At 48.1% G+C, this 23,413-nt stretch overlaps 1 protein-coding gene across 3 annotated transcripts in view; it reads left to right on the forward strand.

Annotated features, from left to right (window-relative positions):
• Positions 1–1,378: 1,378 nt before the first annotated feature.
• Positions 1,379–23,413, forward strand: part of NINL (ninein like) — a 425,470-nt gene continuing 403,435 nt past the window's right edge. For all 3 annotated transcript variants that reach the window (XM_078649025.1, XM_078649026.1, XM_078649027.1), the window contains exon 1: positions 1,379–1,511. The gene's annotated coding sequence lies outside the window, so the exon portion shown is untranslated. The remainder of the gene's footprint in view (positions 1,512–23,413) is intronic.

Consider the following 23,413-nt stretch of genomic DNA (forward strand, 5'->3'; position numbering starts at 1 on the left):
CGCCTGAGGAGCCTAGGCTATCCAACAAACAAGGCGGGACAATCACCCACCTTGCACCAATTGCGGGCTGTGTTTTAAAAAAAGACACATGCACAAGCCAATTGCGGCCTCAGAAAAAAAACCACACTCACAAGCGTATGTTCAGAGCTCAAAATCCCTTACTTAATGCCCCGCAGATCAGCACATGCACTGGTTCAGGTGAGACCTAAAAAGGCTGCATTTAATGCTTGTTTCAAGCCACATACTGATCTCCTGAAGAGACCCCACAGATAGAGCGGCCCCCAGGAAAAGATTACTAGAGATAGATGGGGAAGGGTGCAGCACCACGAAGACAAATCACACTCTGAGACACACTGCATTGAACTGTGGAGTTATCAGTATGAGTGTTAGATTCAAAGTACTTTGTTTCTTTGAAAAGATAAGCACTGGGCTGGACGTGGGAGTGGTTGTGTCTGTGTGGATTGTTGTGTGCTGAACGCCTGAATTCATACACTACCTCCGAGGCTGGTTGGGGCCAATCAGCACCTCCTTTCCCTGGGGCCCTATGAAAGTTCTATAATCAGTGCTTAATTTTTTTTTTTTTACAAGGAAAAAATAAGTGCAGGGACCCAAAGTTTTGTTAAGAGCTTTGCCATCCTAGTATAATGCCGGGGCCGCCTAGTTTTGCTTCTGTGTCTTCCTTCTTTCTTCGACCTATGATCCTCTTTGTCTCGCTTTTAACAGTTATTTTTATCCCTGCTCTTCCCCTCTATAACAGCGTGTGTCTCTTTCTGCTTGTTTCCCACTTTTCTGCATTTCTCTCTCTTGATCCAGGTCTAATCCACGTCACTTTTTCCTACTTTAATGCACCGTTTGCTACCTCTTGTATTTTGTTGGCTCACGATTGTCATTTTTGCGTCATTTAATGTAACGTTTGCTTTTGTATTTTGTTCACTTGTAATGTTCTCATGTATCAGTTCTGTTCCTATTGTGAAGCGCCCTGACACCTTCGGGTAAAGTCCGCGCTATATAAAAATGCAGAAATAAATAAATAAATAAGTCAGATCGATGATAAAAAAAAAACAAGCCCTGGTCCCCACCTCCTTCAACAAACAGCACAAGTTAAGCGCTGACTTACCGATGGGCTGTTTAAGCTTTAATGGTTCTGTAGAATAAGTGACTTCGGCCGCAGTTGACCTGTATAACCTGTCACGACAATAAAGTTTGATTTGAGTATACGTTGAATTTCGTGCAGGAATATTGGGGGTTAACGGAGCCGCCGATCCCCTCCTGGCCGGCAGGGGAGGCTGCGGTCGCCCGTCTGGCGGGGGGAGACGCGAGCTGCTCCTCGGGTAGGCGGGGAGCCTGGATGAAGGGCTGAGGAAGGCTCGGCCCGCCCCTCCCCCTCGCCCTGAAACCCGAGGAGCCGCCGAGGCAGCGGAGAGAGGCGGCCGGAGCACAAAGCGCCAGAGCAAAGAGCGGGTCCCCGGGAGCATGGGGGAGCCGCGGCCGAGGCAGCGAGGCAGAGCGAGGTGAGTGCGGGGCCCCCGGAGACGCCCCGCGGCCTCTGGGGCCCGAGGGGGGAAGGGGCACGTTTCACCCTGTTGCTCTCTCTGTAATACGTGGACACAGGGATAACCTCTTCCGCGGCGCTCTTGATCGCCTTCCACCCCAGACAGATACACCATCTACTGCCAGGGTGAGTGGGAGCGCGTGACTGGCTCTGGGCACCGTTCCCACCCTGATCAACACTGTGGGTGGTAGTTTTTTTGGGTTGCTTGCCTCTAAAGAGGATTCATTCACCAACTGCCCTATAATCTGCAGACACTACTTTTTGTATTCCATCTTGTTTCACTTTGCCCCCTCTGGCAGTGCCAGGGCGCCCTGCTGATGGCAGTAGTGCCAGGCAGATTGCCCTGAGAGTTGCCTCTGTTTTTATTTGTCTCCTGTGTTACTATCTGATTTCAGTCTGCCCCCTCTGGTAGTGCCAGTGCAGCTTGTTGCTTGGAGCAGTGCCTGGATATGGGTATATAAGTCGTTGGCATGAAATATTCATGCCCATTTTTTAGGGTCGTTTAACTAAAATAAAGTTTGCAAGGAGCTTGGAGATGGCGGGACTAATAATGGGTGTCCTTATAGTGTAAAGTCGCCATTTTTCAGGACCTGGGTTTTGAAGCGGTGAAGGATGCAACAAGCACTGGAATGCAAATTAGAAAGCAGACAGCTGGAGCCTGCTGCCAATCTGACGTGGAGAGGGGCACCCGGTGGTGTGTGTTGTGGCATCGCGCCCATTGGACAGACTGCTTATGGCTTGTTTATGACTAGAATTGGTGTGCACGGGTGGCATTGAAGTGGCAGCAGGTGATCACTATGGGCACTAGAAACACTCAGCTGTGCCGCTCTCACTTCCCACATCCCATGATGCCCCCTCCGGCCATCAGTGGCGTGCCAGGGGATTGATTCTCCGAGGCGCACTGACGTGTGAAGAATGGAAGGTTGGCACAGGGAGTGTGTGCGGCCTATGACATGCATGGCCCGTTATTTCATAAAATATTGTACACTCGTCGGGACAAAAGTCTGATAAATAAGTGGTGGACACGTTCTTCTTTTATGCACGTTTCTAAAGTGCACCACGTGGCGTGGTAAATGCTTCTTGGCGCTGGGAGTCCGTTGTCTTCTATTGAGTTGTCCTCTGGATGGTGGAAGGACGTCATAGCCTGGGTGAAGTTACTTATTAAGCATTAGTGTTTATTTTATATCACTGTGTTAAGCTCCGAGCCGCTTCATGGCACTAGAGGACACCTCAAGTATTGTATTGTAATTGCATTTATATAGGGCTCACTACCCTTGACGAGGCGTCGAAGTGCTTTTTCGGTGAGTAGCACGCTACTTCGGAACCCAAGAAGGATTAGTATTGAATTAGTATAGTGAAATATGAAAGTAATTTGATTGGTGGATAGGTTAGTCAGTTATTTGGATTCAGAAGGATAGTGGAAGGATAGAAGAGAGAAAAAGGTTTGCATTTATATAGCGCTTGGCGTTAAAGCGCTTTTTTTGGCGAGTAGCACGCTACTCCGGAACATATAAAGGATTAGTGGTGAATTAGTATAGTGAAATATTAAAGTTATTTGAGTGGTGGATATTAGTCAGTTATTCTGATTGACAAGGATAGCGGAGGGATAGAAGAGGGGGAAAAAAAGGCTTGCATTTTTATAGCGCTTGTTACCCCTAATGGGGTGTTGAAGCACTTTCTTGGTGAGTAGCACGCTACTCCGGAACCCATAAGGATTAGTGCAAGTGTCATTTGCTTCCATATCGCACTACACCACTATTAAGATGTGGACGCAAGGTTACCGGGTGAACATTCTTTTTAGGGTTTCTCAATATTTCATTGGTATGGACCCATTACGCATAGTAAGCGTGATCCCTTAAATTTCATGAATAAGTTTTGCTTACGGATAGATCTGAAACAGTCTGACCAAGCCATGCCATCACACCTTTTTACGTGGGCCCCAGCCCGCTGGCATGACATGGCCGTGCAGTGGCACAGGCGCCTAGAGGCGGAGAGGTGCACAGCCTCCCTCTGTGCAGGGACATTTCCTTGCGCACAACAGGGTTTGTGGGAGCACACTCGGGTGAGAGACAGCTAGTGTAGTACTTTTATTTGGCTACCCCTGCTTCATGGCTTTCCCAGGTCTCAGCCAGGCTTGTGTTGAAAAAAATCCACAACATGGTACCCAATGTAAGGGGGGTGGAGGGTCGCAGCAAGGCACGTGCTAGTGAAACTGTGTCGGACTACTCCTTCCGAGTTGGCCTGAAGGGTGGTTTCCATCGATTTGGAAGAGGAAAGCTCTAAATCTGTGTTTAAAAAAAAAAGATAAAGTTTTGTGATTAATGTGTGATCTCCTGCAGGATTGTTAGGAAGTTAATAGTTCCACCATCTCGACGAGGAGTCCCTTCCATGTTGGGCATTTAGCATTTCAAAAGCACCACAGTGACAATACTGAGCAGATACCAAACCCCAGTGATGCCAATCCATGAAATCCCACACTTGTATTGATACTTAATTAAAATCAGTCAATGTACACTTCATGTTTAGAAGCAAAAGAACAGAATGCACATTTGTCTATTATAAATAGCATTAACGAAGGTTCACTCGATAAAGAATGCAAACAGATATTTAAAAGTTTACAGAGCACCCCTAATCTGGGCTGTAAACAATAGGAAATATGAATACTTCAGCTTAAAAGTAAACAGCACTTTGACCACTCTCTACTGGTACCATTGGAGAGTCACGTGTGAAGGGGATAACTTGGTTATTCGACTGGAATTAAACAGTATCATAAGCCATGGGACATCAATGAAAAAAACCTTCACCGCGGACATTGTCCTGTAGCCGCCTGGTGCCAAGGGACCCGGACTATCTGTCTGTCTTATGGTCCCACATCTGAAAAAAATGGCAGTGTTAAGGAACAGGCTCGAGTCAGCTGGTGAGGGCTCTAAAAGCCGAGGCAGGGCCAACCACAAGCAGTGCAGCTCGCTTAAGTGGGCAGACAGAAAACCACCATTTTTTTTCTCTTTCAAGCGGCGAAGGCCAAAAAAAGAGGACTCTACAGGGCCCTGTCTCAATGTACATTTATTTTCTTTGCCAGGACTTGGCCCTGGCTGACTTAGAGCCCTGGATGACCGTCCGTACACTCAGGCGTCAACAGCGGCACTAGAGTTACCTGATAAATTTACATGCTCATCCAGGTATTTGTATTTTTTTTAATTTATTTTTTTAGCATTTTCATCCCTATGAGGCACCATGTGTAGGTTGCCTCAATTGCTCGAGCGCCATTTTACAGGTTGACAACTGTTTAGAGATCTGCAAAAAAGTTACAAATTCCAGTTCCAATTGGTTTTTACTGGATCCACTTCCTGGCATGCAGCATTTTGGATATATCTGGAACTAGCAGAGAACATTCTCGTGCATTTTGTAACTGTTGCTTGGTGTCTGCTGATTTCGGTTGGTGTTTATTCATGACAAGCAGAATTTGGTCTGAATCATGAATTTGTGTTACAACCTGATGCACCCAGTTAACGTAAGTGGAAGATCAGATATGTTTTTCACCTTTATGTTTAATAAGGTAACTGGTTAAATAGATATCCCATTATAGCCCCTTTCTGTATACTTAGTTGTTTAACACAAAAAGAGTAAACACGTTCTATTTATTAAATGTGTTTTAATGCGAAGTGTACTGGGTATTTCTTTTTCGAGGCAGCCTGCTTAACCATGAAACAGTGTGTTACTAGCTCATAACATGTTTGCAGATATTTGCTATGTGTTTCTACTCAGCAGTTTTCTGTGGTTATGAAATTGCACTATCCATTTTTCTCCTATATCTCTTCACACTTTGAATAGATTGGTACAAAGTTGTTCAGTCAGCAGTTTGAGTTGGCATCCATATTGTTTTTTTTTTTATCACTGTTATGCTTCCTATTGGTTACTTCAAATCACATTGGGACCACATAACATCACACCAGATTGAAGGACATGAGCTTTGCCGAGGCTGTTCCAGACAGCGTTACTTCTGATACTTTGGTGGAGCCCTTGTGCCTAATCTCAAGTCGGAAGTTGTGTACGCCTACGGCCGGCTTATGTTGTTTTACGTCCATCCCTATGTCTCCATTGCTGAGCCCTTTTCCGTGCCAGGGATACTATAACTGTGTACGTGGGCAAGGTGGCTGCCATGGTTGCGATGCCAGCTGCCATTATGTGCTGTACATTTTGGCTCTCTTGCTGTGCCATACCTTTTCCCGCAAGGCGCTATCGTGTGTGTATAGTCCTGACTAAGAGAAGTGGTATCCAATGGGCTGATGAATATTAGCTGGGATCAGGCCGCCCACCACCTCCTTCAGGAATGCGTGGTGGTGCAAAGAACCCTCCTCGGCAATTGACAGTTCACTACAGCAGTGGGAAGATTTAAGAAAGAGGTTTGCCAATGAGTAGCCAATACATAGTCAAGTCAACAACAGCTTTTTGCAGCATGGGCGAAACATGGCTTCTAAAGATAAATACTGTGTACAGGCAATAATCACAAGTGCATATTTTGTAAGAGTTCTCCAAAATGGGTGTTAAGTGTAATCTTGTTTACTACCCAGTCCCTTCATGATTAGCCATAATTGTATCACCATTTTAAGAGGGCTGTTTGTTGGTGATTTCTAAGAAGCAGCGGTTGACATGAGACCTTAGGCCAGAGTGTACAGCATTTCAAAATTGTGTTTCTTTTAACTAGAAATACATCACTCATTTGTTCCAGGTGTATTCTTTAGCTAATCACTTTGTACTGCACTGATCTGATAGGTCCGGGAAGACATAGCTTGGCAGTTCGGGCTGGACTGTTCCCATGAGGCACAGGGTCAAGACTGATCTGCATATAGCTGTGTCTGAACTCGGTTGGCGAATTGAGCTAAAGAACAATGATGGATTCAAACCAGATCTGTGACTGAGGGTGAGTGTCTGAAAAGTTTCAGCGCTCCATCCTTCATCTCCTTGTGTTTGCTTTGTTCGCCCTAAGTTGGCAGGGTATGCCCAGACGTTGGTCCCTTGCCCACTTTTCCACTGGATTCAAGCTAGCCTGGCTGATGAGGGCTGTTAGCCCGAAACCAGTCCCAGGAAGACATGGCTTGGCAGTTCGGGCTGGACTGTTCCCATGAGGCACAGGGTCAAGACTGATCTGCATATAGCTGTGTCTGACCTGGGGTCAGTGAGCTAAAGAACGATAGCCTGACTGATGAGGGCTGTTAGCCTGAATCTGGTCCCAGGATGCTTGTTTCCGGTCCAGGGAATACATGGCTTGGCGGTTCAGGCTGTACTGTTCCCATGAGGCACAGGGGCACGACTGATTTGCATATAGCTGTGTCTGAACTGGGGTAGCGAAGTGAGCTAAAGAATGATGATGGATTTAACCCAGATTTGTGACTGGGGGTGAGTGTCTGAAAAGTTTCAGCGCTCTGTCCATCATCTCCTTGTGTTTGCTTTGATCTGATAGTACCAACAGACTGTAGTATGAGGCTAGCATTTGTAGGCAGCCCCAGTACTAGTCCAAAAAGGCCTTATGCTTGACATCAAATGCATTGTCTTTGGTTCCTGATTCTAATGAAACACACTGAAGAGACTTCAGGGCAATCTTGGTGTAGTTGTTCAATTTGTGGCTTATCGTGGGGGTGGTGTAATTTTGCATCCTTTGTATTTTTTATGAAAGTTCTTTAGAACAACTGAGTAAAACAAGTTTACCTGGTCTTGTCATTACAGGGCCTGTCGCAGACTGCATGCTATGGTTGAAATGGATAAGGGAGTCACAATTTATAAAATAGTTAACTATGCTCTCTATGGACACCAACCTAAGGTACAAAAGAAAACTCAAGTAAAAGAGATCCCCTAAATTTATAGAGTGACCAGATATACAAAGTGAAAAACCTTGCTGGGTACAGATATAGAAGTAGGACTAACATTGGGTGCCGATTAGGGGCACTGATTTGAAAAAAGAATGATTTGCATCCTCTACACATGGGACAAAATAGAGAACATTCAGGGCATTTGTTTAAAACTTCATATAGCATCAATATTGTGTAATGTTCAGTTAGAACTAGTCAGAGGAAAACACTTAAAAATCCAGCTTTTATTAAATAGGTTGTAGTTTGTCCCCTTGTTCCTCCCCAGACTGATAAACCACAGAGGTAGATCGGTAAACTTGGATCTTGCTCTAGGGCATCTTTGTAATTCGGATTGAATCCTCTTTAAATTCTGCTGTGATTCATGAATGAGGTGAAGCAGCAAATTAGGTGAGATTTTAAAGCAATTACTCTCTCTACAGGGAAGTCAGCAGTGGCGGCTGCTGTGGACGGGGGGATAAAAATAAAGATCACTTACCTGTTCATGCCGCACGCTTCTCGTCGTCCTCTGCTCTTCCTCGTCCCCGCAAGCAGGAAACACCCAGGCTCCCCTAAGCCAATCACAACGCTATACTATTCTGTTAATCCAAACATGCAATGCTTTATTTGGAATGATAAATGCCTTGAGGTGATTGACGGGTTTCACCTAAAAAAACTTCAATAACTACCTTGTTATTTTCAAAATGAGCACAGAACATTTTTCCCTAATTCAATCCTGAGCAACTTTTCGATAAAAATGACGTAGGAACGATTTTGGGAGAACCTTAGGGGATCACTTGAAATGTTCTCTAGACTCAAAAGGTGCATATGGATTTCCTCTTTCTGTTTTTCAACATAACTACTTTATCACTTAGCTATAATGTATTCAGTAAAACAATATATAAAAACTGAAACCTCATCCAACATCGATTTTGTCGGTAAGACCCCAAAGATATTCATGTACTTCAAAAGTTGATTAAATTTGCCCTTGTCAGTCTTGCTTACCGTCTCAAGGGTGACTGACGTCAGCTCTATGGGGGTAGCGAAATTGGATATGCTTGCGTCTGACATTAACTGACATGCCTTTTAGCTAATTGACAATATGTCAACCATTGCACCTGTGTGAGCGCTTTCTGTGACTCCTCCCATCTTTGTCAGCTCGCGTTTCTTTAAGTCACATGTTCATCTTATATTACCTTTCATGAGCCATTAACGAGCTTACTTCTGGCCTTAATTGTTGGATTATGTTCAGGAGAGTATGATCCTGTTGGTTCTTGTTCTCTAGGAAAATTATAAAGACATAATATAGGGAAGCCTGCAAAAAAGGCATAAAATGAGACTCTACTTTTCTTAATACAGTATGTTTTTTTACATCAGGAGTCAATTATAATAAAACAGCACACTTCTCTACTGTAATAAGTTATTACAGTTGAGTTATGATGTCACAATCCCTGAACCCAGAATCTGGAGACAGAGTAAAAGGCAGGACATGGAGCAGAACTACAGCTGCAGGTTAAACAACAAAAGGAGGGATGGAGTAGCCATTCAGTTCTCTTTCCTCTGAACTAATTGCCCCAATACGATTAACCATTAATAGGGGGTTAGGAGATCTTTATGACAAAGTGTTTGTTTTTTGCACTACTAGGGTTCCTTACAAGAAAGAATGAACCCTTCTTCATGTTAGCACATATTCTGAATTACAGCCATTTTTGGAATCAACATTAAACTGCTTAAAAAGTTACACTACGAATTCTGTGTTTAGTCAACATTTCAGCCACCATACCATATATTCCTTATGAAGGAGAAAGACGCCAAAGTGTTAAGTGGTTAAGGAGAAGACGATAGTGAAAAAATAAATCTCGTAAGGAAACTGCCATTGACAAAGCCAATAGGTCTGGTATTTGTTTCTAACCTTTTTTTATCAATGCGTGTTTTGTCTTGTAAACGGTTTTTTATTGCAGGAGTGCTAAACCGTTGCATAGGCATAGGTGTGTATATATATATGTGTGTGTGTGTGTGTATAATATATATATATATATATATATATATATATATATATATATATTGGATATAGGATTACCCCACAAGCAACAGGAAATCATCCGGCACTTCATGGTAGAATTAAAACGTACTCAGTTTATTTTTAGAATGACAAATTTCACATCAACGCGTTTCGGGAGTCAAGCTCCCTTGTTCATATATATATATTTTATTATTATTCTTTTTTTTTTTTTTTGCAAAAAGCTCACAATGCCTTAATATTCCCTGGCACTGAAGTGAACTACTTTATGTGGGGATGTGCTCCTTGTGAAAGAGCTGAATGCCTCTCACTCATAGTAACATTGGCCAGTGGCTGAAGTGGGCTGACCCACTGCTCCTTCCTGTATGCTGTAGTGGGCGGTAGGAAATGTAAATGAGGCAATTACAGACAAATGGATGAAGAGGATTGAATGAAAGACCCTAGAAGTAAGTTTATTGTGCATACAATGTAGGTAAAATCTAAAGGTTTTTGCTAACACCAGACCTCATAATACCCTTTCTTGTGTGATGAAAGAATACTTCCTCTATAAAGTCACAGAGCTCCTTGGTGAATGCAATAGCTTTATTGTGTACCTCAGGGGTCCTTCATCCCATATATGCTCTCTCCCTAGCCTTTTTTCCAAGACACCCATTTAAATGCCTTGGTAATATGTGTGTCAGCTCATATCTCCGTGCTGTGAACAGTCACAAACTTTATTCCGGGCAGTGGTCCTGTTCTGAGGAGACAACAGAAGCGAGTCTCCCCAGGATTGGGCGTCAGTCCTTGTATCACGTTGCGCCAGGGTTTAAGTCTTTGCACTGCTGCCCTCAGACACGTGTTATCTGTCTTGTTCAGAAGGGGGTCATGGGTACATTTGGAGAAGCGTCTCCAATAACAACTGCTCGTTCCTCTGTGGAAGGTGGACCTGCTACAGTTGTCTGACTCCGGCTGCACCTGATCATGGAACAAGGAGCCGGTGCTTTGTGAAGCACAGCCAGGTCTGGGGTTCATAGAGTTCAGTGTGTTTCTGGCATTTCGTGTTACATTATTTTATGCAAAATTACATCATTATGGCACATGGCATAATTGGTGGTTTCCCAAGTAAACAATGATTTTGCAGAGCACTTGTCCAATGCGAACATGAACATGAACATGAGCAGCTCTTGTTCTCAGGACTTTTGTACTTTGCGCAACATTTTTAGAGTAAAATGCGTCCTTTTGTTCAAAATTGACATAAGGAAATATTTCTCAGTAAAATATAGTGCAAAATGCTTGATTTGAACTTGCATCGTTTTTCTAAAATTTGATGGATTTCAGCAAAAACAAAATTATACTAATTTTGTATGGCCTTGTAACTCTGTCCCAGTGACCAACTCTTTCTGACTTTGTGTAAACGTCAACTAAATATTGGTTGTCAACAGCTCTAGCAGGGCCTTGTTATTTATAATGTTTAAGTTGTGTGTTAATTTATGGTATTCGGCCTGTTTTTCCATTTCACATACACACTAAGGGCCCTATTAGTATGTCGGGCGGATAGCCACCGCCCACATGGCGGTGGCGATCCGCCCGACATAATCCCCTGCCCACATGCAAATTCCCCCTGCCACATTACTATGGCGGGGGGATCCCGGCAGACGGGAAGACCGTCTGCCGGTTGTCCGCCCGGTCGTTGAGTCAACCGGGCGGAAAAGCAGTTAATATGGTGGCGGTGTCTGGTAGACACCGCCATCCATATTAGTATGCATGCGGGAACATGCCTTTTTTTGGAAAGGCAGGCGGTTTTCTACATTGGGGACCCCAGGGATTCTGGGAGGTGGGGGGTGCACATGGGGGGTACCTGTGGTACCCCCCTGCATTTCAATGTACAACGTGGCAGGCACTGCGCGGTGCCTGTCATGTTGTGCATTGAAAAGCAGAATCTGCATCTTTGGCATTGTGAAAGCATCGCCCGCTGCAATGACAGAAATGCGGGATGGGCCCGCCAGTGTGGCGGGCGCATCCTAATGGGATGTGTGGGACCGCCGCACCTTTGGCTGGCGGTCCCATTTCCTTGTGGTATGGCGGGTGGACAAAGTCCGCCTGCCATACTAATGACCCCCTAAGTCTTGTCTTGTTCAAATATCTAATGTGTTGTTTTTTTTGGGGGGGGTGTACCCTCCTGGGATTTTCGGGTGGGCTCCAGGATTGGTGTGGGAGCGTGGGCGGGGTGTTCACGACATTTTAGGGACATGTTAGTCTGGGCAGGGTGTCGTTTTAGAATTTGTGTATACCCCGGCTGGTAGAGACTGTCCTTTTTTCCCCGCCCACCCATCCTGTTGTTTGTTTAATGAGGCAGGTGTGTTTTTGGAGGTCGTGTTTGTGGCGATGCTGTGGCTGATGGACGGATGCTTGGCTGTTGGTACACAACTTTAAAAGTTATTGCAAGAAACGTTGGTCATGTTCAGACCCAGTTGTAGTTTTGAGGGTGGCGTGGGGAGTTTATAAATGGAATGAGATGGCAACAGTGCTGTATGCACAAGATTTGGATGCGGGGAGTTTGAGTGAGGAGAGTTGTGATTGCATTTTGGTAGGGTGCGTTGTAAAGGGTTGCTTAGGAGAGGGAGAAGTTTTTTTGGGAAAGTTATAAAGATGTATATAGTGAGACCACTTTGATTTAGTATGTAAGGCTTAAAGCCAAGGTTTGTTATTAAAGTTAAGCACCTGTTTCATTAAAGCGGGCTTTTCAATACTATTACGTAGTCAGTCGTTCTTGAAAACATCCCCCCCCTCCTCCCACCCCAGATATCACAGCTCCCAAGAAAAAGTCGTTGCAGCCGATATTCGCCCGAGAATAAGGCCGACGTAGCCAGCATTATGATGTATTTCAATAAAATGGTCAGAAACGTGTGCTTCGGTGCCATTTTGCTCCACAGAAAGCTCTAGGCCCCGGATCCCCCAGCATGCTCCACACCCGCCTCCCCACCAATCAATCACTTGGAGAAAATGGTGGGTGTAAAAAGGCCATGTTTAATCACAAATTCATAAACATGACATATAGATTATTCAACATTTATCAAATTATGAGCAACATTTCTCCTTTATTATTAACTCATCTTCGCAACTTTTATTATACATTTTTTACTTGCATTTGCTCATAACTTCTTGATTCCCCCAGCACCAAGGGGCCTTCAGGTTCGCATCCCCCAGGTAGAGATGCCCGCGCCAGGTGCAACCCACCTGCGCCCCTGAGCGATGGGCCCCAGCCCTCGGGTCCTTGTCCGCCATTTCCAGGGCCCCACCTCTCGTCCACCAGGCTGCCTAGGAGGCTCGTACCTGACGCCCTCGCCTCCCCAGCCGGTGGTCTCCATCCCCCTGCGGAGAGCTTACCCTCTCTCCCCTCAGTGCTGGCCTAGGGAGTGCGCAAGGCGGACTCCACTCCATTTTTCCAGTCTATCAGTGGTCAAATGTCTCTTTTCCGCAACCCATACCTCCAAATCACTGCTTTAAGGGACGGGTGGGCGGGAGATTAAAAGCAAGGTTAACAAGGGGACGGGGAGTGGGCGAGCAGGTCCGGTGCTGGCGGGGAAAGAGGCCGAGTTGTCCGTGCTCTAGACCTAAATAGGTCATGGCCTCTGTCCCCACGCCCCCACCGGACGTGCGTCACCCCTCCCTGAACCGGAAGCACTTCCCAGGCTGGCTGCCCATAGGGCAGCCAGCCAGATCCTTGGGCCAATGACGCGGTGTGGGCCGGGGTGCCGGGCCCTAAAGGCGGGCTCGTCGAGCCTCGCCCTTTGTATAGGCCCCGGATCCCCCAGCAGGCTCCACACCCGCCTCCCCACCAATCAATCACTTGGAGAAAATGGTGGGTGTAAAAAGGCCATGTTTAATCACAAATTCATAAACATGACATATAGATTATTCAACATTTATCAAATTATGAGCAACATTTCTCCTTTATTATTAACTCATCTTCGCAACTTTTATTATACATTTTTAACTTGCATTTGCTCATAACTTCTTGATTCCCCCAGCACCAAGGGGCCTTCAGGTTCGCATCCCCCAGGTAGAGATGCCCGCGCCAGGTGCAACCCACCTGCGCCCCTGAGAGATGGGCCCCAGCCCTCGGGTCCTTGTCCGCCATTTCCAGGGCCTCACCTCTCGTCCACCAGGCTGCCTAGGAGGCTCGTACCTGACGCCCTCGCCTCCCCAGCCGGTGGTCTCCATCCCCCTGCGGAGAGCTTACCCTCTCTCCCCTCAGTGCTGGCCTAGGGAGTGTGCAAGGCGGACTCCACTCCATTTTTCCAGTCTATCAGTGGTCAAATGTCTCTTTTCCGCCACAAGGGAGACTAGGGCCCAAAGGTCCGTCGCCCTTCCCCCCTGCCGCCAAGTTCAGCACGAATGACCAAATCCCTTTAATCCATGTATCCATACCAGTGTCCGATAAATGCACCCCATCCTGGTGAAACATATCAGGTCCCGAGATCATCTTGTGAGAGAGATGTAGCAAGCGGCCCTTTCCTGAGCACATCTTTGCCAGTTCCCCGTTGAGACGTCTCACTGACACATTTACCGGATAAGGCCGGATTCCATCGCCCCACCATCGTCGTGGGATCATGCAAGACCATGCTATCCTGGCCTGGGGGAAGGTCCGCCCCAGCCAAGCGAATTCCGTGAGCAGTGCTTCTTTGACTGCCAGGCGGCCCCTGTCTACCATGTCATTGCCGCCCAAGTGGATGATGATCAATGCGGGGGGCTCCTGACTCTCACGTCCTCTGATGTCTTGCATGAGTCGCCGCAGGTGCCGAATCCGCATTCCTCCCACACCATGCCACAAAATTTCTGTCCCTTCCAGCCCAGGTGGTTTCCGCACTCGCCGCTGCCGCAGTCGCACCGCTGCTCGCCGAACGAACGAGTGTCCCAATACCCACACCACCTTCCCTGGCATACTAGTAATCGGAGAAGAAATAGAAAAGTCAGGCATGAGCATGGCATTGCATGAAGTCAGAGTAATTCAGGCCTTACGTATCGCCTAAAGCAGTCGGACGACCAACGGCCCACCTTCTTCACTGCCTTGGATGACAAACCCACTCCTGCTGCCAAAGTGGCGGCCCCTATCCTGAATGAATGGGATGAATAGCCAGAATCCCCCAAGTCTAGATCTACTAAGACCATGCGCAGTACAGCTTTGAATTGGTACTGCGACACACAGTCCCCCCCCTCATGAATGAACAAGGCTTGACTCTTCCCCCCGGGGCGGATGGCTAAGTATGACTGCATACAAGCGACCGGGCAAATAGGCGCATCTGGCGCAGGGCACAACTGGATCACTGCCCCTTTCCCCAACTGATCGGTCTTAGACTTTCTCAGGATTACTTCCAAGGACCCTGCTCTCACATTTGTATCCCCAAACTGCAGCCCCCCACAGTGGTCGCTGTGGGATGTTCCCACAATCTCCCCCAATCGGAATGCCCCATAAAAGGCTAGAGAGAAGACTGCCGCAAATAATGTGCCCTCAAAAGTAGAGGTGCACAGTCTAGGGAGGGCGCCTAGCATGTCTTTTAAGGTCCTAACATCTAAAGGCCGTCTACTGTCTCGCTTGGGGCCTTCCCTCCTGGCCCACCCCGTTAAGGCTCTTTTGACTACATAAGACGTCCCAGGATCATACAAGCCTGCTAGTCTGGCGAAAAACCCCACGGAAGTTACATGAGTCCTGGCGCACGAGAGTGACCTGCCCTGATCACTGATTTGCTGAAGGAAGTGAAACATTGCCTGATCAGTGTGCCAACATGAGAAACCCGCCTCTTGTACCAATGTCCTGTAATACAAAAAACTCTGTTGATACGCTTTCCGAGTGCGGTCACTCAATGAGGCACCTACCAGCCCCGCTAAAGCGGGGCTCCAATCTTCCACAGTGATGGTGGAAACACTGTTATCTGGTCCTCTGCTCCGGGATGGAACCTCCGAAAATCCTGTAGCTTGGAACGAGACAAAGCATCAGCAGCATGATTGTCAACACCCGGTATGTGTGCTGCCTTGAACATCACATTCAATTTCAAACATGCTAACACCAGATGTTTCAATAATCTCAACACATTCTTACAAGTAGCCCCCTGCCGGTTAATGGCCTCAACCACAGACATGTTGTCTGACCAAAATATCACTGATCTGTTCCTGAAGCGCTCTGCCCACACGGACACCGCTACTAGTATAGGAAACAACTCCAAAAAGGCTATGTTTTTTGTCAATCCATTCTTGGGCCACTCTTCCGGCCATTCCGCCCCGCACCACTGCGGACCGAGGATAGCCCCAAAACCGATGCTGCCTGCTGCATCCGTGAATAGTCCCAACTCTGAGTTAGACACCGGGGCGGAAGGCCAGACAACAGCGCCATTAAAGTTTGCCAAAAAATCGCGCCACACCTCCAGGTCTCCCCTCACCTCAGCCCGGAGACGCACCCTGTGATGCTTCTGGGTTAGGCCTACCATAGCCCTGGCAATAGATCTGGAGAAAGGGCGACCCATCGGGATGATCCTGAGTGCGAAGTTCAACTGCCCTACCAAGACCTGCAACTGAGGCAGTGTCACCTTTGGTCCTGCTAAGGCCGCATCAATGGCCTGGGAAAAAGCCTGAACCTTGTCAGGCGGCAACCTGCACTCCCCAACCACTGTGTCAATCTCAATTCCAAGGAAAGTCATACATGTCGCAGGGCCCACCGTCTTGCCCGGGGCCAAAGGTATATTAAATTCTCTGAACAAGGCCACCAGTTGGTCCAACGCCTGTTTACATGCTGTTGAGGCGGCTGGTCCCATCACCATGAAGTCGTCCAAATAATGGACAACTTCCAGGCACCCTGTCCTATGCGAGAACAACCATTGGAGCATGCAACTAAAGGTCTCAAAATACCTGCAGGAGACAGCGCACCCCATAGGCATACACCTATCATAGTAAAATTGCTGGTTCAGCTGGAACCCTAACAAGTGATAATCCTCAGGGTGTACAGGCAACAGGCGAAAAGCTGATTCTATGTCTGTCTTGGCCATGATGGCATTGGGCCCTAGTGACCGCACCTTATTCAAAGCCACGTCGAAAGAAGAGTAGGTCACTGAACAAAGGGCCGGGTCGATAGCATCATTCACAGACTCTCCTTTTGGAGCTGATAAATTGTGAATCATTCTAAATTGACCCGGCTCCTTCCTCGGTACCACTCCCAGTGGAGAACACACAAAGCCAGGGAGTGGAGGGGCCCCAAAAGGACCCGCCACGCGCCCTAGACCGAGCTCCTTTTCCACTTTCAACTCCACCACTGCAGGCTGCGTCCTTGCAGACAACAGGTTATTGCAATACCCGACCGGGGGGACTCCCAGTGCCGGAATGCGGAACCCTTCCGAGAACCCAAAGTACAATAATTTGGCTGCTGACCGGTCTGGATACTGATTCAGCCAGAAAATCAGTTTTCCAATGTCTACAGGAGTGGGCAGCTTATGGCTGAGGGGGCTTAGCCTCTTTGCCCCCTCCCCCCGCTCCTTGGATTTTTTAATGCATTTGAATTCGGGATGAGAGGGGTGCCCGCAAAAGGAACACGCGTGCTTGAATTTGCACTTCTCGGCGGACCAGGTGCACACCTTCCTATTAAATTGCCAGCATGCCCCTCGCTTCTCCCCAGGCCCCCCTTGGGAAGTCCGAAAGGGCTGCCTATTGTTCTGAGATCCGCTTGCCTTGCCATTCACACTTTCTAGCCAAACGTTGACCTCCACCTGGTCCCAACCCATGTCTGGGTCCTGCACCTTCTCCCACCTGAAATCCCTATCGTAATCCAGCCAAGCTGTGCCACCATGCGTCGTGTGCGCCTTCAAAATCCTATGCATATAATATACCAGCGGCCCTGCCAACTCTGGCTTTTTCTCAATGACTACTGTCATAAACACCTGGAAACCAAAGAGCCAATTCCTGATAGATTCTTCAACCCTTGGTCTCTTATCCCTAAAGGAGCTGTCTTTTCCCTCCTTGTCTTTGCTCTCCACCTCCACTCTTTTGGGTCTGATCAAAGCAAATATATCAACGAATTCTCCCTTCCAAATCTTCTCTCGCATTTCGGGAGATACGTGAGTGGCCAGGCGGCCTGGTTTAGATAAAACTTATCCTTGGCCTCCTCCAGCCTTTGCCCCCCCTCCTGGCTCCGGATTCATACCCTCAGGCTTACCTCCTGAAGAACTGGGAGCGCTTGCAGGGGCTGCTACCACCGGATGCGCAGCCGGGACATTCAAGGACTGCGCTTTAACCAACAAAGCTAATTGCTCCCTAATCTCACCAAGGGGGCCCTCGTCTGCTCTCCCCGGAGCCCAAGGCGTGACTGCCGCTGCTACAGTTGCCACTGCTGATACAGGGGGGGGGTGGGGGCGCTATACTCGGCAATGCTCCTGCTCCCCCCTGAGGTGGCTGCGCCTGTGTGAGGGCCTTTAATGCACTTAGAATTTCACACAAGGCGCCCCCAGACCCCGCGCCCCCGGGTTGTAACGGATGGGGGGTGCTCCCCACCAAAGGAGGACTCACAATCGCCATCTCAGGCGCCACCGGGGCAGAATCCAGCGCTGCTATGGCCCCCAGAATTTCGTCCAAAATCCCCCCAGGTGCATCTATAGCATGAGGCACTACCGGGGTACGTGGTGTGCAATGCGGAGCTACTGGCACTTGTGGTAGAGGAGGGTGGACAATTGTTATTACCGGCTCCAAGGGAACCCTAGGTGGAAGGCTCGCTCCCGCGCCCCCACTGCCCTCCTTCCCTTTCTGCGTACGTTTACCCTTTGGTTTCTGCGCTCTAGGCTTTTTGGGCAAAGGAGGAAACGCTGCTTTGGGCGGGTCCCCCTGCCTGCGCGGGCGTTCTACCGTGGTCGGGGCCTCTCCCTCCGGCTCGGAAGGAAGCTCTTCGGCCTCCCCTTCACTGCTCTCGCCATCTCCACTGAACTTTTGTAACAAAAGGGATAGTAACTGCGCAATTTCAGGATCTTTGTCCTTGCGCTTGTGACAATGCCCCCTGGCCGGCATGGTGAAGGCTAAAAACCGCTTCAGGCAAGCTCCCTTGCACGCCGCGCCGCCTGAGCTAACTCCCCCTCCCCCCACCTACCACGTCGCCAGGCGACGGTGCCGGAGCTCCACTACCTTCGCTCAAGGCAGCTGCGAGCGCGCGCGGGCCCACACGACGCCCTCCGCTCCGTGCACCGTTAAGGGAGGTGGCGGGGGGCAAAACCTTGTTACAGGACACCCGCGCCCGCCCGCAGCCTCAGCAAACCCCGGCACCTCACCTGAAGAATTGGTCGGCGCTCTCTCCGCCTCAGCTCGCCTCGGATCGCCAACACTCCGTTCCCCCTCAGTAATTCCCGGCGATGAAGGGGGCAAGACTACGGGGCGGGGAAGCTACTGGGCCGTGAAATTCAACAAGATTAAAAGCAAGGTTAACAAGGGGACGGGGAGTGGGCGAGCAGGTCCGGTGCTGGCGGGGAAAGAGGCCGAGTTGTCCGTGCTCTAGACCTAAATAGTTTACAACAAGGGGTGGTGATGGACAGAGTCTCTGAATTAAGCAGAGTACTCTCACCCAGTCAAGAGATCAGGGCTAGATCCAACACCGTTTTTTAGCTCATTGCACCATCCCAGTTTCAGAACCTGGCTGTATGCAAATTAGTCTGTCCCTGGCCCAGTGCATCATGGGAACAGGGCAGACCAGACTACAAAAGCCAATTCTTACACTGGGAAGGAAACAAGCTTCCGGGGACCGGTTTCTGCCATTTCAGGCGTCTTCGGCCCAGCTTGCTTGAATCCTGATGGTGCAATGAGCAAGGGACTCACATCTGAGTATACCCTTCCACGCTTAGGGTGGACAAAATTATTTACAACAAGGGGTGGTGATGGACAGAGTCTCTGAATTAAGCAGAGTACTCTCACCCAGTCAAGAGATCAGGGCTAGATCCAACACCGTTTTTTAGCTCATTGCACCATCCCAGTTTCAGAACCTGGCTGTATGTAAATTAGTCTGTCCCTGGCCCAGTGCATCATGGGAACAGGGCAGACCAGACTACAAAAGCCAATTCTTACACTGGGAAGGAAACAAGCTTCCGGGGACCGGTTTCTGCCATTTCAGGCGTCTTCGGCCCGGCTTGCTTGAATCCTGATGGTGCAATGAGCAAGGGACTCACATCTGAGTATACCCTTCCACGCTTAGGGTGGACAAAATTATTTACAACAAGGGGTGGTGATGGACAGAGTCTCTGAATTAAGCAGAGTACTCTCACCCAGTCAAGAGATCAGGGCTAGATCCAACACCGTTTTTTAGCTCATTGCACCATCCCAGTTTCAGAACCTGGCTGTATGCAAATTAGTCTGTCCCTGGCCCAGTGCATCATCCACCCCCTTTTCTAGACCTAAATAGGTCATGGCCTCTGTCCCCACGCCCCCACCGGACGTGCGTCACCCCTCCCTGAACCGGAAGCACTTCCCAGGCTGGCTGCCCATAGGGCAGCCAGCCAGATCCTTGGGCCAATGACGCGGTGTGGGCCGGGGGGCCGGGCCCTAAAGGCGGGCTCGTCGAGCCTCGCCCTTTGTAATGTTTGAAGTGTCCAGCTCAGAGTCACACACCACACTGGGAACGCCTCAGAGCTTTGTAAATATGGATGCGTTACGCTTCCATTGAAGCTTGGCTTGCAGTGTATACATGCAGGATTGTGCAAGGTGCCATTGTCTGCGAGCACCAGTGTGTATGCTCAACCGGAAGCATTAAAAACAGCCGAACGCAAAACCCGTTTCCAAACCGCTTTCGTATGCAGTGTCGGTGCAATGCTTATTTGAAGATCGTCCATCATTAACCTGGAATTTAGCCAAGGGATTTAATGCCCCACCCACAAAGATCCGCGTGTCCTCTGGCTACTGCAGGATGTGGCCTACCCGGCTCTTCATCCTTCAGTGCTGCTGAATTGAGCACAGTTCAGCCGACGCTCCATGGTTAATTGCTATGAAAAATAAAAATGCTATGGTAGCGAGTGCTACACAAGTCTTTTCGTATTAAGCCATGAACCCTGGTGCAGGAAGGCAAATGAGCCACTGACTACTGGTTGGGTCGTTAAATACAACAATAATCACCCTTCACTGGGCTTTAATTCCTACTGGGCCCCGTGCAACTGCACCTGCTGCACCGTTGCTAGCCACCCCCTGGCCTGCAGCGGTGGCAAGAGCCTGCAAACGTTTACAACTGAAGGGCCCGCGCGCCTCGCAATTCTCTGTTCTTCCGGTACCAGAATAGGCGGGAACCTGCCAAAGACACAAGGCCTCAAAAATAAAATGAGGAAAAACTCGGAAAGTAAAGAGAGACGTCCTGGTTAAGGGCAACATAGGGATCCAGAGAAGGGAATTTCACATGCACCACAGCTGTTGTGGTTTTATGGTAATTTTAATTGCAAACCTTCAGTTTTATTATTTCAGGGCTCCGCGCTGACGTCGTCTCTTTCTAAGCGATTCTAATTTTGGCGGAAATGAAGCTTTGTGAGGAGCACGGGCTTTTCCCCCACATGCATCAACCTATTTAGGAAGTGCAAACGGTGCGAATCGGTAAATTCGGCCGTTTGCACTTCCTAAATACGTTTTTGGGATGCATGAAATAATTCGCAATTTTTTGCATTTCTTAAAAATGCAAATGCAATTAAGGAATCGCATTTGTGCGATTCCTTAAATGCAATGCATCAATTTGTAAAAAATAGCGAATTTTGAAATTGGAAGTGCAAATTAACACGAGGTTGACCCTCGTGTTAATTTGCGAAAATGTTTAAAAAAGCAAAAAAATGCATTTTTTAAACTTGCATGTTACAGACACACATGTCCTTAGGACATGTGTGTGTGAAACATGCACTTGAAAATACATTTCAGGGGTGCAGGGGGGGGTCCTTTGGACCCCCCTCTGCACCCTTGCAATGCATCAAAAAATTGCGAGTGCAAAAAAAAAAAATGCAAAACGGCATTGATTCCTATGGGCCTCTAGGCCCATAGGAATCAATGTAATGCCATTCCTTAATTGCGATTCGCAATTAAGGAATCGCAATTTCCGAAAATTAAGAAATCCTAAAAACTTTTAGGATTTCTTGATGCATAGGATTTTGCATTTCCTAAATAGCGATTCCTTAATTTTCGCTATTTAAGAAATGCAAAATCCTAGATTGATGCATGTGGGGGTTGTGTTTAACACATTCATACCATCCCCAGGTGTGCTCGTTTGGAGAAAGTATTTGTCGCTGCTCGCCCTGAGAAAAAGAGGGCAGGCTGGTTGATTTGTGTAATACCGTCAAGGTGCCAGATTTCGGATTATTTTGATCTGTCGGTTATGTTTTTTTTTCTTCACAAGGAAAGTAATGTTCCCTGCGAACATCCCCTTTCCTCAATACCACCCGTAAAACGGATGTGGCAGGGAGGGTTGAAAGGAATAGAGCAGAAGCTTCTGGACTTTGGCGCAGGTTTGTGAGTGGAGGAAAATAGGGGAAAGGATTTACACATGCTTGGAAATACAGACTAATGGGCAACTTTGAGGGTGTTCGTACCATTTGCATTGCCTCTTCCTCTGCCATTAGCCCCCTCTCCGGGACATCCTCTTCGTCACCCTGAGGTGTTACTCCTCTGGGAATCCACACACCTCACGAAGGGTCCTCTGACGTAGTTGCATGATCTATGCACACGCATTTGCATAGTGATCTATGCACACGCATTTGCATAGTGACCTATGCACACGCATTTGCATAGCCTTTCTCGTGCACACGTAGGAAGAATTAAGTTTGAGAGCCATGCCCAGAGGGATAAGGTAATGTGCACAGGGTCACACAACGAGGTCAACTGGGGAAGCCACTGGTGATTAGAACTTTATTGTTCTGAGTCGAAAGTCTGTACAATGCGTACTTGGCACGTGATGTGCTGCACCCATCCCCCATGAGTAGCACTGTAATCCTGGCCAGAGATGTCAGCCGTTTAGATGCAAATGAAAACCACCACCCATTAAACAACCCCCACTCCCCAGCTGCCGGTCCCAAGCCCCTGCTGAGCCAACACCCCCCAACACCCCCCCCCCCCCGCCTTCCACCCCACTGAGCTAAGCCCACGTCCCCATTGGCAGACGAGACAGTCGGTGCCCGCGTAATAATTTCTTTCGACCCGATTTTGTGTCAGTGGCAGACGTAGAAAGCACCACTTTCTCGACACAGGCAGACACATAAGTGACGGGTGAGTGCTCCCATGGAGGACTGAGCGCTTTTAAAGTTTTGGGAACGCTGTCCGCATCTATCAAGGCAAAAACATAAATCTTTCCTGAGCCCTGCAGTCCGTGACTAACTGCGTAACAAAACAGGGCAAGTAGTCCATTTAGCAGTCTTGGAATAACTAGACTATGTTGTGACAGGAGAGAGCCCCTGTTTTCTTTCTTGCCACATACTCGGCATTCCTTACTTTGACTAATTAACAGAATGGCACACAACCAAACCTGAATGGGATATACAGTGCAGCCTTCAGTCTTTCAGAAAACATGGCAAGACTCGTGGTCTGCAAGAAATGTCAAAGCCAATAGGCTTTGATGTGCTAATGCTCAAAAGGCTTCTGACCTACTTTTCTTTGTGTACTTGCCTGAGTCGCCCAAATCCCCACCCATAGCCCCTAACCCCTTCCTTCATAGCCCCCCAAGTTAGTTGTCTCTTCTGATTCCCTGTAATTCCACCACAAACTGTGAAAAGCGAGGTTCGTCTGAGGATGCAAGACTAAAGCCTGATTGCGATTTCGGCTGACCGTAATCTTGTTTGATGTTCTGTGGCTTGTCATTCTCTAGAGAATTGTCTCAAATTCCATTTTTTCCAGAGATTCGTAGCAGAGAAAATACAAAATACTTTGGTCTTCCAACCTAATGTGAGGACTTTTTAGTTGGCTCATATTTTGCAAGGTGTGTTCATTTCCCCATAGTGTAGGGGCTGTATGCAGGCCCGTCAGAAGGGGGCGCAAGGGGATCAT

This window comes from Lissotriton helveticus, chromosome 6 (assembly GCF_964261635.1).
Source record: "Lissotriton helveticus chromosome 6, aLisHel1.1, whole genome shotgun sequence".
In the NCBI taxonomy this organism is placed as follows: Eukaryota; Metazoa; Chordata; class Amphibia; order Caudata; family Salamandridae; genus Lissotriton; species Lissotriton helveticus.